Source organism: Lissotriton vulgaris, chromosome 4_1 (assembly GCF_964263255.1).
Source record: "Lissotriton vulgaris chromosome 4_1, aLisVul1.2, whole genome shotgun sequence".
Taxonomy (NCBI): domain Eukaryota; kingdom Metazoa; phylum Chordata; class Amphibia; order Caudata; family Salamandridae; genus Lissotriton; species Lissotriton vulgaris.
This window is the reverse complement of record NC_141691.1, coordinates 1,098,445,093-1,098,458,421: the sequence shown is the minus strand read 5'-3', so window position 1 is coordinate 1,098,458,421 and position 13,329 is coordinate 1,098,445,093. Positions and strand designations below refer to the sequence as shown.

The 13,329-nt window shown below is 53.5% G+C and overlaps 1 pseudogene; it reads right to left on the bottom strand.

Annotated features, from left to right (window-relative positions):
* Positions 1–707: 707 nt before the first annotated feature.
* LOC147722917 (18S ribosomal RNA) lies at positions 708–2,492 on the bottom strand (annotated as a pseudogene).
* Positions 2,493–13,329: the final 10,837 nt, after the last annotated feature.

Sequence of the window (13,329 nt, the reverse complement as noted above, 5' to 3'; positions counted from 1 at the left end):
AGAGTAACCGGGAGGGACCGCACAAGTCTTCAAACCCCTCAGCCCAGCCGCACGGTGCCGGGTCAAACCAGGTACCTGGCCTCGAAGGAGGATCAACCCACCTGCACCTCAGCCGTCCATTGCCGGGCTGCCCAGAGCCGTGCACCAAGCTGGCTTGTGCAGCCCACCCCATCCTTGCCCATGCCAGAGGCGCCGGAAGGGAAGAGCCAGGCAGCTCCCCATCCCGCACGCCTCCCACAGAGAGGAGCCATGGTCCCCTTGCAGGCCCTTGGCCATGCTGCCCTGTCACATGAAAAGGGCCTCACCTCAGTAACCCGGATCTTGGTCTGCCCGGGACATTGGGCGCAGGAGGGCCCAGGCAGCAGAAGGTCCTTCTAGGCGGGTGGTACCAGCCCATTGCCATTCAGTTTACCCCCACTGCGGGGATGGTGCCAGGTGAGCTTGAGTTCCATCTCAGGAGGGCCTACCACTATGCCCATCCCAGAGAGGGACAAGAGACAGTCCCTCATGCCTCAGTCAGGTCCTCCCCAGGGGAAGAAGCCCACCGAAGGCCCGGTCCTCTCCTGAGCACCCCATGTGGCCGCAGACCGGTCCACCAGCCGGGGCATGCAAGGTCAGGCCCGGGCCCTGTGCCTACGGTGTGTGCTTGCAGGAGGAGACCAAGGTCTTCAGGCTGGCGCCCTCAGTCGCTCGGGGCGCTCCGCCATTAATGATCCTTCTGCAGGTTAACCTACGAAAACCTTGTTATGACTTTTACTTCTAGATAGTCAAGTTTGATCGTCTTTTCGGCGCTCCGCTCCGCCACTGCCGTTGCCTACCCCGGTGCGGCCGCTCCGAGAACCTCACTAAACCATCCAATCGGTAGTAGCGACAGGCAATGTGTACAAATGGCAGGGACTTAATCAACGCAAGCTTATGACCCGCACTTACTGGGAATTCCACGTTCATGGGAAATAATTGCAATCCCCAATCCCTATCACTAACGGGGTTCAGCGGGTTACTCGCACCTGTTGGCGAAGGGTAGACACACGGTGATCTGTTCAGTGTAGCGCATGTGCTGCCCCGGGCATCTAAGGGCATCACAGACCTGTTATTGCTCGATCTCGTGGGGCTGAACGCCACTTATCCCTCTAAGAAGTTGGACGCCAACCCCTGGGGATCGCGTAACTAGTTAGCATGGAGGAGTCTCGTTCGTTATCAGAATTAACCAGACAAATTGCTCCACCAACTAAGAACAGCCATGCACCACCACCACACACAGAATCGAGAAAGAGCTATCAATCTGTCAATCCTTTCCGTGTCCGGGCCGGGTGGGGTTTCCCGTGTTGAGTCAAATTAAGCCGCAGGCTCCACTCCTGGTGGTGCCCTTCCGTCAATTCCTTTAAGTTTCCACTTTGCAACCATACTCCCCCAGGAACCCAAAGACTTAGGTTTGCCGGAAGCAGCTCGGCGGGCCATGGGAATAACGCCGATGGATCGCTAGTCGGCATCGTTTATGGTCGGAACTGCGACGGTATCTGATTGTCTTCGAACCTCCGACTTTCGTTCTTGATTAATTAAAACATTCTTGGCAAATGCTTTTTCTTTGGTTCGTCTTGTGCCTGTCCAAGAATTTCACCTCTAGCGGCACAATACAAATGCCCCCGGCCGTCCCTCTTAATCATGGCTCCAGTTCCGAAAATCAACAAAATAGAACCAGAGTCCGATTCAATTATTCCTAGCTGAAGTATTCAGGCAACCAGCCTGCTTTGAACACTCAGATTATTTCAAAGTAAATGTTTCGGACCCCCAGGACACTCAGTCAAGAGCATCAAGGGGATGCGAGAGGTAGGAGCTGGGACAGGCGGTAGCTCGCCTCGCGGCGGACTGCCAGCATGATCTCAAGATCCAACTACGAGCTTTTTAACTGCAGCAACTTTGATATACGCTATTGGAGCTGGAATTACCACGGCTGCTAGCGCCAGACTTGCCCTCCAATGGATCCTTGTGAAATGATTTAAAGTGTACTAATTCAAGGGGCCTGTATTGTTATTTTTCATCACTACCTCCCCGAGTCAGGAGTGGGTAATTTGCACGCCTGCTGCCTTCCTTGGATGTGGTAGCCGTTTCTCAGGTTCCCTCTCTGGAATCAAACCCTGATTCCCCGTTACCCGTGGTCACCATGGTAGGCACAGAAAATACCATCAAAAGTTGGTAGGGAAGATATCCGAATGTATCATCGCCGTCACGGGGTTATCTAGATTCGCCAAAGCAGCCGAGCGAGCCCAGATTGGTCTTGGTATGATAAATGTACGGATCCCGGGAAGTCAGCGCTCGTCAGCATGTATCAGCTCTAGAATTACCACAGTTATCCAAGTAACAGGTGGAACGATCAAAGGAACCATAACATTTAATGAGCCATTCGCAGTTTCACTGTACCGGCTGTGTGTACTTACATGTGCATGGCTTAATCTTTGAGACAAGCATATGCTACTGGCAGGATCAACCAGGTAGCCGCACCTGCTGACGGGGTGGGGGCCGCATGCCCATCTCCCCGACTGGCAACCTTCCTTCGCCCCTCCATCTCTCTGCCCCATGCTCTACTGGGTAAAGGGCCTCCCACCAGGCGGCAGGCCCTCGAGTCGGACGGTCCATGCGGGGTGGAAGCTCTTTGCTTGAAACAACAGCCGAGGCTGGCCAAGCAGTCCATCCCTAAATGAACCGAGAGTGCCCAATTGATCAGAGTACAGCTGGGGCATCCCCTGGCCGGCCACCCTGCACAGGGGATATGCTGGCCTAGCCTCCTCTGCCTGCCTGCTCCCGGGGAAAGCAGACTCGGAGAAAAAGGACCATCGGGAAGGGGCCGAGAGACAGGAGTGTACCCGGCCCCCCAGCGGGTCCGGATGCTACCTTCCCCCTTCTCAGCATCGCCGGACCTCACGGAGGTCTGCCTAAACAAACTCGGAGAAAAAGGACCATTGGGAAGGGGCCGAGAGGCAGGTGCGTACCCGGGCCACTGGCCGCCCCGGCGGGCGGGCCCGGGAGCTGCCTTACCCCATCTCAGCATCTCTGGACCTTACAGAGGTCTACCTGAGCAAACTCGGAGAAAAAGGACCATCGGGAAGGGGCTGAGAGGCAGATGCATACTCGGGCCCCTGGGGACCCGGGCGGGCGGGCCCGGGTTCTGCCTTCCGCTGTTTCAGAATCGCCGGACCTCACGGAGGTCTGACTGGCCCTCTCCCTAGTAATTTGGAGGAAAATGACCCCCCTTTCTTGTAAACTGTGCACACGAGGTGACAGAGGGGACCCAAGGCGTGAAAGTACCCAACCTCCTGGAGCCATCGCTGGGATCGGGGAGGCAAATGGACCCTCATCGGGACTTCCAGGGAAGCTCGGCCATCTGGTCACCCCATAGGAAAGCATTGGGTGTGACCAGATGGCCGAGGGGAAAGGTGCGACCAGATGGCCAGGCACGAAAGGGAAGCCATATGGTCACTCTGTGTCCCACCAAAAGAGTGAGCAGGCGCCGGGGCATGGGGGACCGGAGGACCAGGGCCCCAGCTGGGCCCCAGCCATGGAGGCTGCAAGGGGGGACCAGTCGGGCCCTCCAACCTGGGGCCCACAGACACCTTGACAAGCAGGGGAGGCCTGCACGGGACCGACGGGCCCTGTGCTGTGCCCTTGGTGGAGTAGTAGGCCGGGGTACGGGGACCTGGGCCAGAGCAACCGACCTGGGGTCAAAAGGGCCCCTGGACCCAGCCAGGTCTCCCAAGCCTGGAGGCTCAGGGGACGCCTCCCCGGGCCCTCCGGACCCCGTCCCGGGTACCCTGCCACGCAGCAGGACCAAGAACGGACCCTGGGGTGGGGTGGCCACCTTCCCTGGGGCCCTCAGGGGCGCTGGCCAGAGCTCCTGAACCCAGCCAAGCAAGGGGAGGTTTCCTGGGTACAACAGAACCCAGTTCTGGGGCTTTGGCAGTGCGGCAGGTTGGGGGACTGGGCCCAGGGCCAAAGGACCTGACCCGGGTCCCAGCGGGGCCCCTGAACCAAGCCGGGGCTGCTAGGCACAGGGGAAGCCTCCCCGGGCCTGCCGGGCACCCTCCCGGGTACTCTGTCATGTGGCAGGACCAAGGTACCTCAGGGGCCCCGGATGGAGCTCCTGAACCCAGTTAAGCAAGGGGAGGCTCCCCCGGGCACAACGGAAACCCCGTCCTGGGCCTTTGGCAATGTGGCAGGCTGGGGGATGGGGCCCAGGGCCGGAGCACCCGACCGGGGGCCTGGCAGGGCCCCTGTACCCAGCCAGGGCTCCCAGGCCCAGGGGTGCAGGGGAAGCTTCCCCTGGCCTGACTGACACCTTCTCGGGCACCCTGCCATGCAGCAGGACCAAGGACAGAGCCCGGGGTGTGAAGGCCACCCTCCCCCAGGCCCCTGGAACTCCTGAACCCAGCCAAGCAAGCGGAGGCTCCCCAGGCACAAGGGAGCCCCGTCCCGGACCTTTGGCAGAGCAGCAAGCCGAGGGACGGGGCCCAGGGCGAGAGCACCCTACCCAGGACCTGGCGGGCCCCTGGACCCAGTCAGGGCTCTCAGGTCCAAAGGCTGAGGGGAAACCTCCATGGCCCCCCAGGACCTCGTTTGGGCACCCTGCCACACAGCAGGACCAAGGACAGAGCCTGGGGTAGACTGCACGGGACCCATGGAGCCCGTCCCGGGCACTCTGCCATGCCGCGGGCTGGAGGAGGGAGCCCCAAATGCCTGGGGAGGTGTGGCCCGGGCATAGCCCATCTGGTCCACGGCAGAGGGGTGTTCCGGCATACCAAGCCCCTAGTAATTCGGAGGAAGGATACCCCTCTTTCTGGGAACCTGTGCGCACCGTGAGGCTCAGGGGACCCTAGGCACGAATGTGCCTGACCTCCTGGAGCCGTGGCTGGGATCCGGGAGGCAAATGAGCCCTCATCGGGACTTCCAGGCCGGCCCGGCCAACTGGTCGCCCCATTGGAAAGCATTGCCTGCGACCAGATGGCCGAGGGGAATGGTGCGACCAGATGGCCGGGACCGAAATAACTCCAATCTACCTTCCCGAGCCTTCGCAGGAGGGCTCCCGCCTGCCCTTGACTTTGGGGCTGCAGGTCTTGGGGCTGCAGGGCTCTGAGGCTGCAGGGGGAGGGGGGGGGGGGCTCTGAAACCCTATGCTGGGCCTTAGGCATGGGGAGGCCCACAGGCGCTCCTGGTGGAGGACTGCCCGGGGTCCATGGAGCCTTGCAGGTCTCCGGGGCTCTGCACCATGGACCCATGTCCCGGTCAGATGGACTCTTGGCAGACCGCAGGACGGAGGCTCCTAAACCTCAGGCCCTGACCGAAACCCAGGCCCCCGGGCCGGTCCCTGGTTTCCAACCCAGCCAGGCCAGGTAGATTGGGGAGCCTGCCCAGGCACGAGGGACCCCTGTCCTGAGCACATGGACCCTCAGGACGTGCGCTATTTTCCACACATTTTTTCCAAAATTCTGCATATTGTGCATAGTGACGCTACGCAAACTACACCCAGCCCTATCTGTAACGCAACTGGTGCTCATGCAAAACCTTTAATTATAAATCAACAGAAGAGTAACTAAAAAAGTGAAGGGATAGTCAATGGCTACCACCAAACCAAAGGAAAGATATCAAACAGAGAGCAGTCAGACAGACAGGGTTGCATGCAGAGTGCCACAAGAAGAACCCTCAGGCACCAACAAGATAGTTGGTTGCCATTTGTCTTCATTGGGTTCTTTTTAGAAGATAGTGATTGAAAAGTTAAAAGAAGTATGGACTACTCCCCGAACCAGTTTATTAGGGGGTAGTTCTAACTTCATTAAAAATCTCAGTGGAAAGAAAACGGACAGAAATGTGGTTATGTTAGTTAGTTTGAACCACCCAGTCCCAAACAAAAAACAACAATATAGGTCGACATGTTTCTGCTACAAAGAGCCTATACTCAGCTCAGCGTTCATCAGGACCATATATAACTACAACAAGTGAGTGAAGCCCACTAAGGCTTCACTGTCGCTTGAGGTAGAAAGATTAATTAAAATGAGGATTACGACCTTATGTGTAATGGAGACACTGGAACTTCCTAGTGTTTCTCCTCCTACGAGTGAGAGATTTATGCTTGCATGACGATTTCACAGCACCGCATGGGCTTCGCGGCTGGGGGAAAATCTTCACGCTCGGGCACCTGGCTCCCGGCGACTCCCCGCTTCTAAACCTGCTTGTTTGCCAGATCCGGGGCCCGAAAAAAAGGGAAGGCGCACAGGCGCTCCTGGTGGAGGACTGCCCGGGGTCCATGGAGCCTTGCAGGTCCCCGGGGCTCTGCACCATGGACCCTTGTCCCGGTCAGATGGACTCTTGGCAGACCGCAGGACGGAGGCTCCTAAACCCCAGGCCCTGACCGAAACCCAGGCCCCGGGGCCGGTCCCTGGTTTCCAACCCAGCCAGGCCAGGTAGATCAGGGAGCCTGCCCAGGCACGAGGGACCCCTGTCCTGAGCACATGAACCCTCAGGACGTGCTCTATTTTCCACACATTTTTTCCAAAATTCTGCGTATTGTGCGTAGTGATGCTACGCAAACTACACCCGTTTCTATCTGTAATGCAACTGGTGCTCATGCAAAACCCTCTGATAACTTCGGGTCGAGTTCGCTCGATGTAAAATAACAAATTTTAAGAAACTGTATTGTACGTGAGTAGTTGTTGGACTTGGCCCTTCTGGCAGGTTCACCCCTGAACTTTTTGCCTTTTAATATTACATAATTATAGTGATTTCTGGTCTTTGCACACTTTGACACTGTGTCCCAGTGTAAAGTGTATGCGCTCTCTGAGTGTGTGTTAGATTGGCCTGTCCTCCCATAGGAATGCATGGGTGATATGTGTGTCCATGGTAGTTCCTGATATGTGGGGAGGGCAGGGTTGAGTTTGGTATGTGTGGTCTCGTGAGATTGAATGCTGCGCGATGATGTGCGTGGATTTATTGTGTCTAGTGTGGAAGTGCCACTTCAAGAAGTTGGCCTGTCTGTGCAGTGAATGTGAATTGACTGTCTGGCTTGTGATTGGCTGGAGCTGGCTGGTGTGCCTGGCTCCAGGAGTCAGGATGGGTCTGCCCCGGCGGTGAATGTAGAGATCTGCATGTTGTTGGGAGGGAGGAGTGCACCTGGGACCTGAATAGGGCTGGGCCTTCCCTTCACAATGCTGGCTCCACCCCTTGTGGTGTGTCTGATGTCCCTGGCCTGTCCTGTGAATAGGGAGAGGGGCTGAGCAAAACAAAGTGCTCAAGAACCAGTTGCATCTGGTTCGCCCCTTGCCTGCACCTTTGACAACAAAGGATTTCTGTGTATAAAAAGAGGCTGTGACCTCATGTAAAATGTTCTTGTTTCCTGACTTGAATCTACCAGGGGCGTGCTGCTGCTGGGGCCCAGTGGAAGGCTTGCCTCCCTGGGCCCTGCCCAGTCCCTGGATGCCATGGATGCCTGGATACCTGGAGTTCTTTCTTGGATCCTAACAGGAGGGGGCTTGCTGCTAGTGGGGCCCAGGAGGGACCAACATGGGGGCTGTCTCCTTGGTGGAGTGCCCTGTGTGCTGGCCCCTGTGCCCTGCATTGCCCCTCCTGATGCCCAGGACCTCTGGGACCTATATCCTCCTGTGTGGATTGTGCCCAGGCTTGTTGCAGCCTGGCCAGTGCCATGGGATCGCTTTGCTTACTTTCAGTCAGTGAGAGAGAGAGCCTGGGGGCCACGCCGTGCTGACGCTGCCACCCTGGGCTGAGGGAATCCCCGCTCGTAGGGATTCCCCCCCCTCCCATAATTTGCAGGTACCCACCCTGCATCATGGCCTCTACTCATATATCCTAAATTTGCAGGAGCCCACCCTGCTTTATGCCCGATATTTGGAGGGTGCCTACCCCTCATTTGTGCATTTTTATCCCCTTATTTTAATCTTAGCCGGTGCCCACCCTGCGACTTTGCTGAAATTACCGCCGCAGCCTGCCTGGTTGTGGGCGGGGCCGCCGGACGGAAGCGGAAGGGACGTTGTCGCGTGCTGTATCGGGGCTCCCATGCAAAGAGGAGAGCCCCGCGGTTGCGGTAGACCGAGAAGAGTCCCGGGTCCCGAGAGGGGGGGCCGGAAAAAGCAGGAGGGGGCGCAAGGCACATTGCCGGTGCCTGCCCCTCCGCGCAGACCGCATGGACTCCTGGCCGGTGGAGGGGAGAAGACTCAAACAGCAGCCTGGTGAGTCCGGGCTGGACCGGGTGACGAAGGGGACATTCCTGTTACCGCCCCCGAGGGGGGGAGATGGTACGTTCGGTGCCAGTCTAAGGCACAGAGTCAGAGTGGCCCCGTATACTCAGTGGGCCGCTCCAACAATGGGGGCATCTTTATCCAAGGAGAGATGGCTCCCCCGCCCCACAAGAAGTTGTTGTAAAGCTGTGAGGGGCCAGAGAAGCCCGTGCTGAGCCCCGTGGCTCCAACCTTTTGGGGCGCAGTTATTCCAGAGCGTAGAGTGCTCCCCATAATGCCCATTATATGTTTGGAGGCTAGAGGGCTCCAGAGTGTGATTCCAGAGCCTAGAGGGCTCCAAACCTGTGGCGCAGTTTTGTTCTAAAGGGCCAGTGAGAGCCCATGCCGCAGTTTGATTTCACAGCTGCCCAGCAAGTAGTGGGCAGCTGCACCGTTTAGGTTTCTCTTCCTAGGGACTTGCTCTTTGTGAATTCAGGAGAGGGACGCACTCCTTTGCCCCTACTTTGGCCTTCCACAGCTGCGCAGCACTTAGTGCCAGCTGCAGCGTTTAGGCCTTGTTCTTGTCCTCAGCTGCCCAGCAAGTAGTGGGCAGCTGAAACGTTTAGGTTCTGGCGCAGTGGCGCAACCTGGACCTTGATGTGAATTATGTGCTAATGCTTTGGTTGTTAGGAAATGTACTGTGTGTAGTATGTTTTGCGCACCCTGTGTTTGATGCTTCTAGATATGATGTATGCATAGGAGGTTCTTTTACCTGTTTAGGTATGTTAGGGAGATAGTACTTCCCTGTGTGATTTACGCCGCTAGTGTAAGGTTTTACTTAGGTGGTGAGGGTCTAATGGAGTTAGACTGGTGAGATACTGTGTATGATGGATTTCATGGCACAGACTGTTGCAAGTGCAGTGATTATCAGTGTTTACTGACTGTACGTTCTATGACCTATTTTTACTTGAATGTTTTAGTTCACCTTTACCAAGTTCACTCTGTGATGATCCTGACAGTGGTCCATGTGGCCCTGTCAGGTGTACATAATCCCTTGTAAATATTGCCTGTGCCAGTTGGCACAATGTATATGGTGTGATTACTATCTGATGTGTTTTGATAATACAAAGGCTATTTTTTTATATAACCTTGTGTGGAGTTCCTTTTGTGGGGGGCCTGGGATGTTGTTGCTGGTAGGTGCGTGTGCAAATGCTTTACACATTGCCTCCGGGATAAGCCTGACTGCTCGTGCCAAGCTACCAAGGGGGTGAGCAGGGGTTATCTTTGGCATGTAACTCTCTTGCCCTGACCATGGAGTGGGGGTTTCTGCCTGGCTTTGGCGCAAGCCTTAGCCAACCGGAAACCCCATTTCTAACAGTATTGTTATGTGGAATCAAACCTTTGGCTTGCAGGATATAAAATAATTTCAGTAGCGAGAGCGTTACACTACTGAACAATGAATGAGATAGGATTTACTTGCGTCCTTCAGGTTACATGCAGACTGCTGCAGCAAGCGCATTGACCCTCTCCGCAATGTTAAATGATTTTAAAACTGTGACCTGCAGGCTATGCACAGATCTGTATAGAAACTGCATTGCACCGGTGATATATGTAGTGGCATTTAACCTGAAACCTTCAGGTTAGACACAGATTTCTCTTTGAGACACATTAAATTGCTGAGCTATCCCAATGGGTTAAAAAAAGACCTGCTGACGAGGGCCATTCCTGCCCTTAATAACGAAACCAGAATTGTCCTTATAACCTCATGTTCGTACTCCATGGGCTAGACAAACTGTCTATTTCCTATTCCAAACCCTCTATAATCGCAGTGGAAATGTTTATTTAACCATGCTTACTATATTTACCGATGTATTTGTGTATACAGGGAGTGGAGGCTGTATCTATGTATCTATTTTCAAATGCACCTCTAAGGTGATATATAGTGCCAGCCTTTAAACCGGTTTATTTTGACAACGTTTGTAATTCTAATTATCCAGCAATTTCTTTAAGAAAAAAACTACAACAACATCCAGAATCATATGACAGCTTATTGGATTTTATTGTACTTGCTAGTAACAAATTCGGATTTTATTGTACTTGCTAATAACACATTCGGAATCTTTCCGTGGTAAGTAGGCTTTGATTCTGAAAAATAATACAATTAGCAGTAAATCAACTGCACTGTCAGCGCCACAAGGCTCCAAGGCTTGAGCAGTAAGCATTATGTAAACTATTGTAAGTACCATTTTGCCAAATTTCTGAAGCTGACCTCTGATGAATGTGTGCAATTTTTAAACTTCCTGAAGTCCTTCCAACTCATAAAAGTTGTCCAGGGGTTTAAAAAACTAGTGGTTGAAAAATCTGGGAAAATTTCAATTGCTGGAAGTTGCCATGTGAATCACCTTTGCAAACGTTTCTTGCCGGAAGTCTACTTTTCCATGCAGTGTGTTTGTCCGACATCTTAGGACTGGCTCAGTTGAGTATTGAGTCTGTTTACAAAATGTAGTTAGCGTTACACAGGCATAGCACTTCAAACCACATGCGTGTTCCAGAACTTTACACTTCAGGTTTTGTCACAGATGTAAGCCTCATCTCTGTCCAATACTTCGATATATTGCATTTCTTTACTTGTTTAAATATGTAACATATATATTTTTAAAACTTTTTGAAAATGAATTTTATTGGGGGAAATGTACACATCACATTGTCCTGATCAACAAATAAAGAGATCTAATGGATACATATTTTTCCAGTATAAAAAGTCAGTTTATAAGACATTCCATTCTTAGACTGAACATACGAGAGAAAGGTCAGAAAAGAGATTTAAGACCAGGCGGATGAAAGGAGCCACAGGGAGGGGTGGTGGAAACCGGGTTAAGAGGACGTATGTTTCCATACCTTTAAGGCTCGTTACAAGGAGGACAAACACCACATCACCTACAATAACATTCCCAGGAGACTCTGTAGAAACGTCATAAGAGTCTTGTTTAATAAGATCACCATCCTTGGCCCACATCAAAGATTCTGGGAGGGCGTGTAGTATCAACATGTTTTTGCTGGAGACATTTCTTGAAAAACATCTCTCCTTATTCATTTGTCAATAATAAATAAGTAAATTTTCAGAGATTTTTCCTCCCCAAAAACTAATTTAGCAGATTTGTCATTAATAACTTAAAAAAATAAGCATTGGCATAGCCAATAGGTCTCGCTTTTGGGACCTTATAAGTATTTAGTTATGCAGTACAATATCCTTGGTGCAACAACATCAACCGCTGCATGGCTAAACACTTATAAGGTCTCAAAGGCGAGACCTATTGGCTATGCCAATGCTTGTTTGTTGTTCCTTCCACTCGGGCACGTTGGTTGCAGGGCGCCCAGGGTGGGGTCCAGCCGCTCCATGCACCGTGCTTTGTTGGGGTAGCGCCCGGGTTGGGCTCCGCGTGCTACGTCTTGTGTTCCTGCCTTGCTGCTCGGATGAGGCCATTGTGGGGCACCCGGCTTGGGCTCCTGGTGCTCCTCTGCTCGTCTTCTGTGTGGGGCACCTGGGTTGGACTCCAGGATGCACCAGCATTTGGGGCAGGTCGGCATCTGGTGTCCTCGTGGGTGCTGGGTGCCGGGCTGAGTTCGCCATGTCTTTTCGGCCTTCGGGTGGAGTTTTGGGCTTTGGTTGGCTACGCCTCCTCCTGCCTCGCTTCTGGGGATTCTGCTCAGCTGTTCGGCATTCTGTTGCTTCAGGGGCGGTTTCCGGGTTTGTTCTTTATTTAATGAGGGGGTCACATTTTGGTTCTGTTCAGCATCCTGTCTTGGTGTTCGTGATGCGGAAGCATCATAAGAAGGGTAAGCATGTGCCTCTTGTCTCCTCTTTCTCTTCCCTGGCAGACAGTGTGGATTCTGCTCCTCCGGTGAATCGTGCCCGGTTGGATGAAAGCAGGCTGAATCGCTTGATTTTGGAGACTTTGTCTGATTTGAAGTCCTCCAAGAGGTCTGTTAGGAGTCGCTCTGGTGGGGGTGTTGCCCTCTATTCAGACATTTCTTTCTCAGATTCTTCTGATGACTCTTCCTTGGGGTCGGTGGATCTGAAAGGCAAAAATGTTTTCAAGGAGTTGTTGTCTGGCCTTCTTTCTCATGTCCGCGAGAACATGGGGTTTCCTGATGATGCTGTGGCCTGCACTTCCTAGGATGCTGTTCTGCGACAATTGTGGGAGCCTGTTACTACTTGTTTTCCTATCCCTCCCTTTGTAATGGATGTCCTCTTGAAAGAATGGAAGGATCCTGATCACATGATGATGCTGCGCTTTATGTCCAAACTGTATCCTTTTCAGGACATGGGGGAGTTGTTTCCTGAGTCGGCGCATGTGGATTCCATTGTCGCCAGTATAGTGGGTCGTCCTTCCATGGGGGATGATAATTTTCTGCGTAATTGTGTGGATAAGAAGATTGACTTTGGATTGCAGGAATCTTATGCTGGCTCTCACCATGCTATCCATTCTGGTGTCTATGGAGCTTATGTTGCTCAATCTCTGTTGACTGGCTTTAAGACTTTGTTTTCCATGATGCAGGGGGGGGGGGGCAGTTGTCCGGAACTGCTGGAATTAATGGAACGTCAGGCTGAATTCCTCTTGGACATTGCCTTTGATTTTGTGCGTGCTTTTGCCTTGTCCTGTGGTTCCTCTATTGCCACTCGTCTGAACCTTTTGATGAAGGGTTGGAATACGGAAGCTGCACAGAGGTCCATGGCTTTGCGGTTGCCGATTACCGGCCCTCGACGTTTTGGGGACGCTCGTGAGGATAAACTTCACAAGGTGTTCAAAGAGCAGAAGCATTCCTTTTCCTTCAGTCGCCAGCCTTCTCGTAAGGGTTCTTCTTTCTCTCATGCCAAGTCCTTTTGTCAGCCTTCCCGGGTTCAGCAGTCCTTTTTTAAGGGCCCGATAGGTGCTGGTAGGGGTTTCCCCTGGAAGTTCCAGAAGAAGCCCCCACGGGATGTGGGTCAGGGTCCTCAGCGTTCCTGACTATGCAACCCCCAGAGTCGGTCTCACTGGTGTACCACCAGAGGTTGGTGGGAGGCTGAGATTGTTCCTTCCTCCTTGGCACCTGAGGACCTCCGACCAGTGGG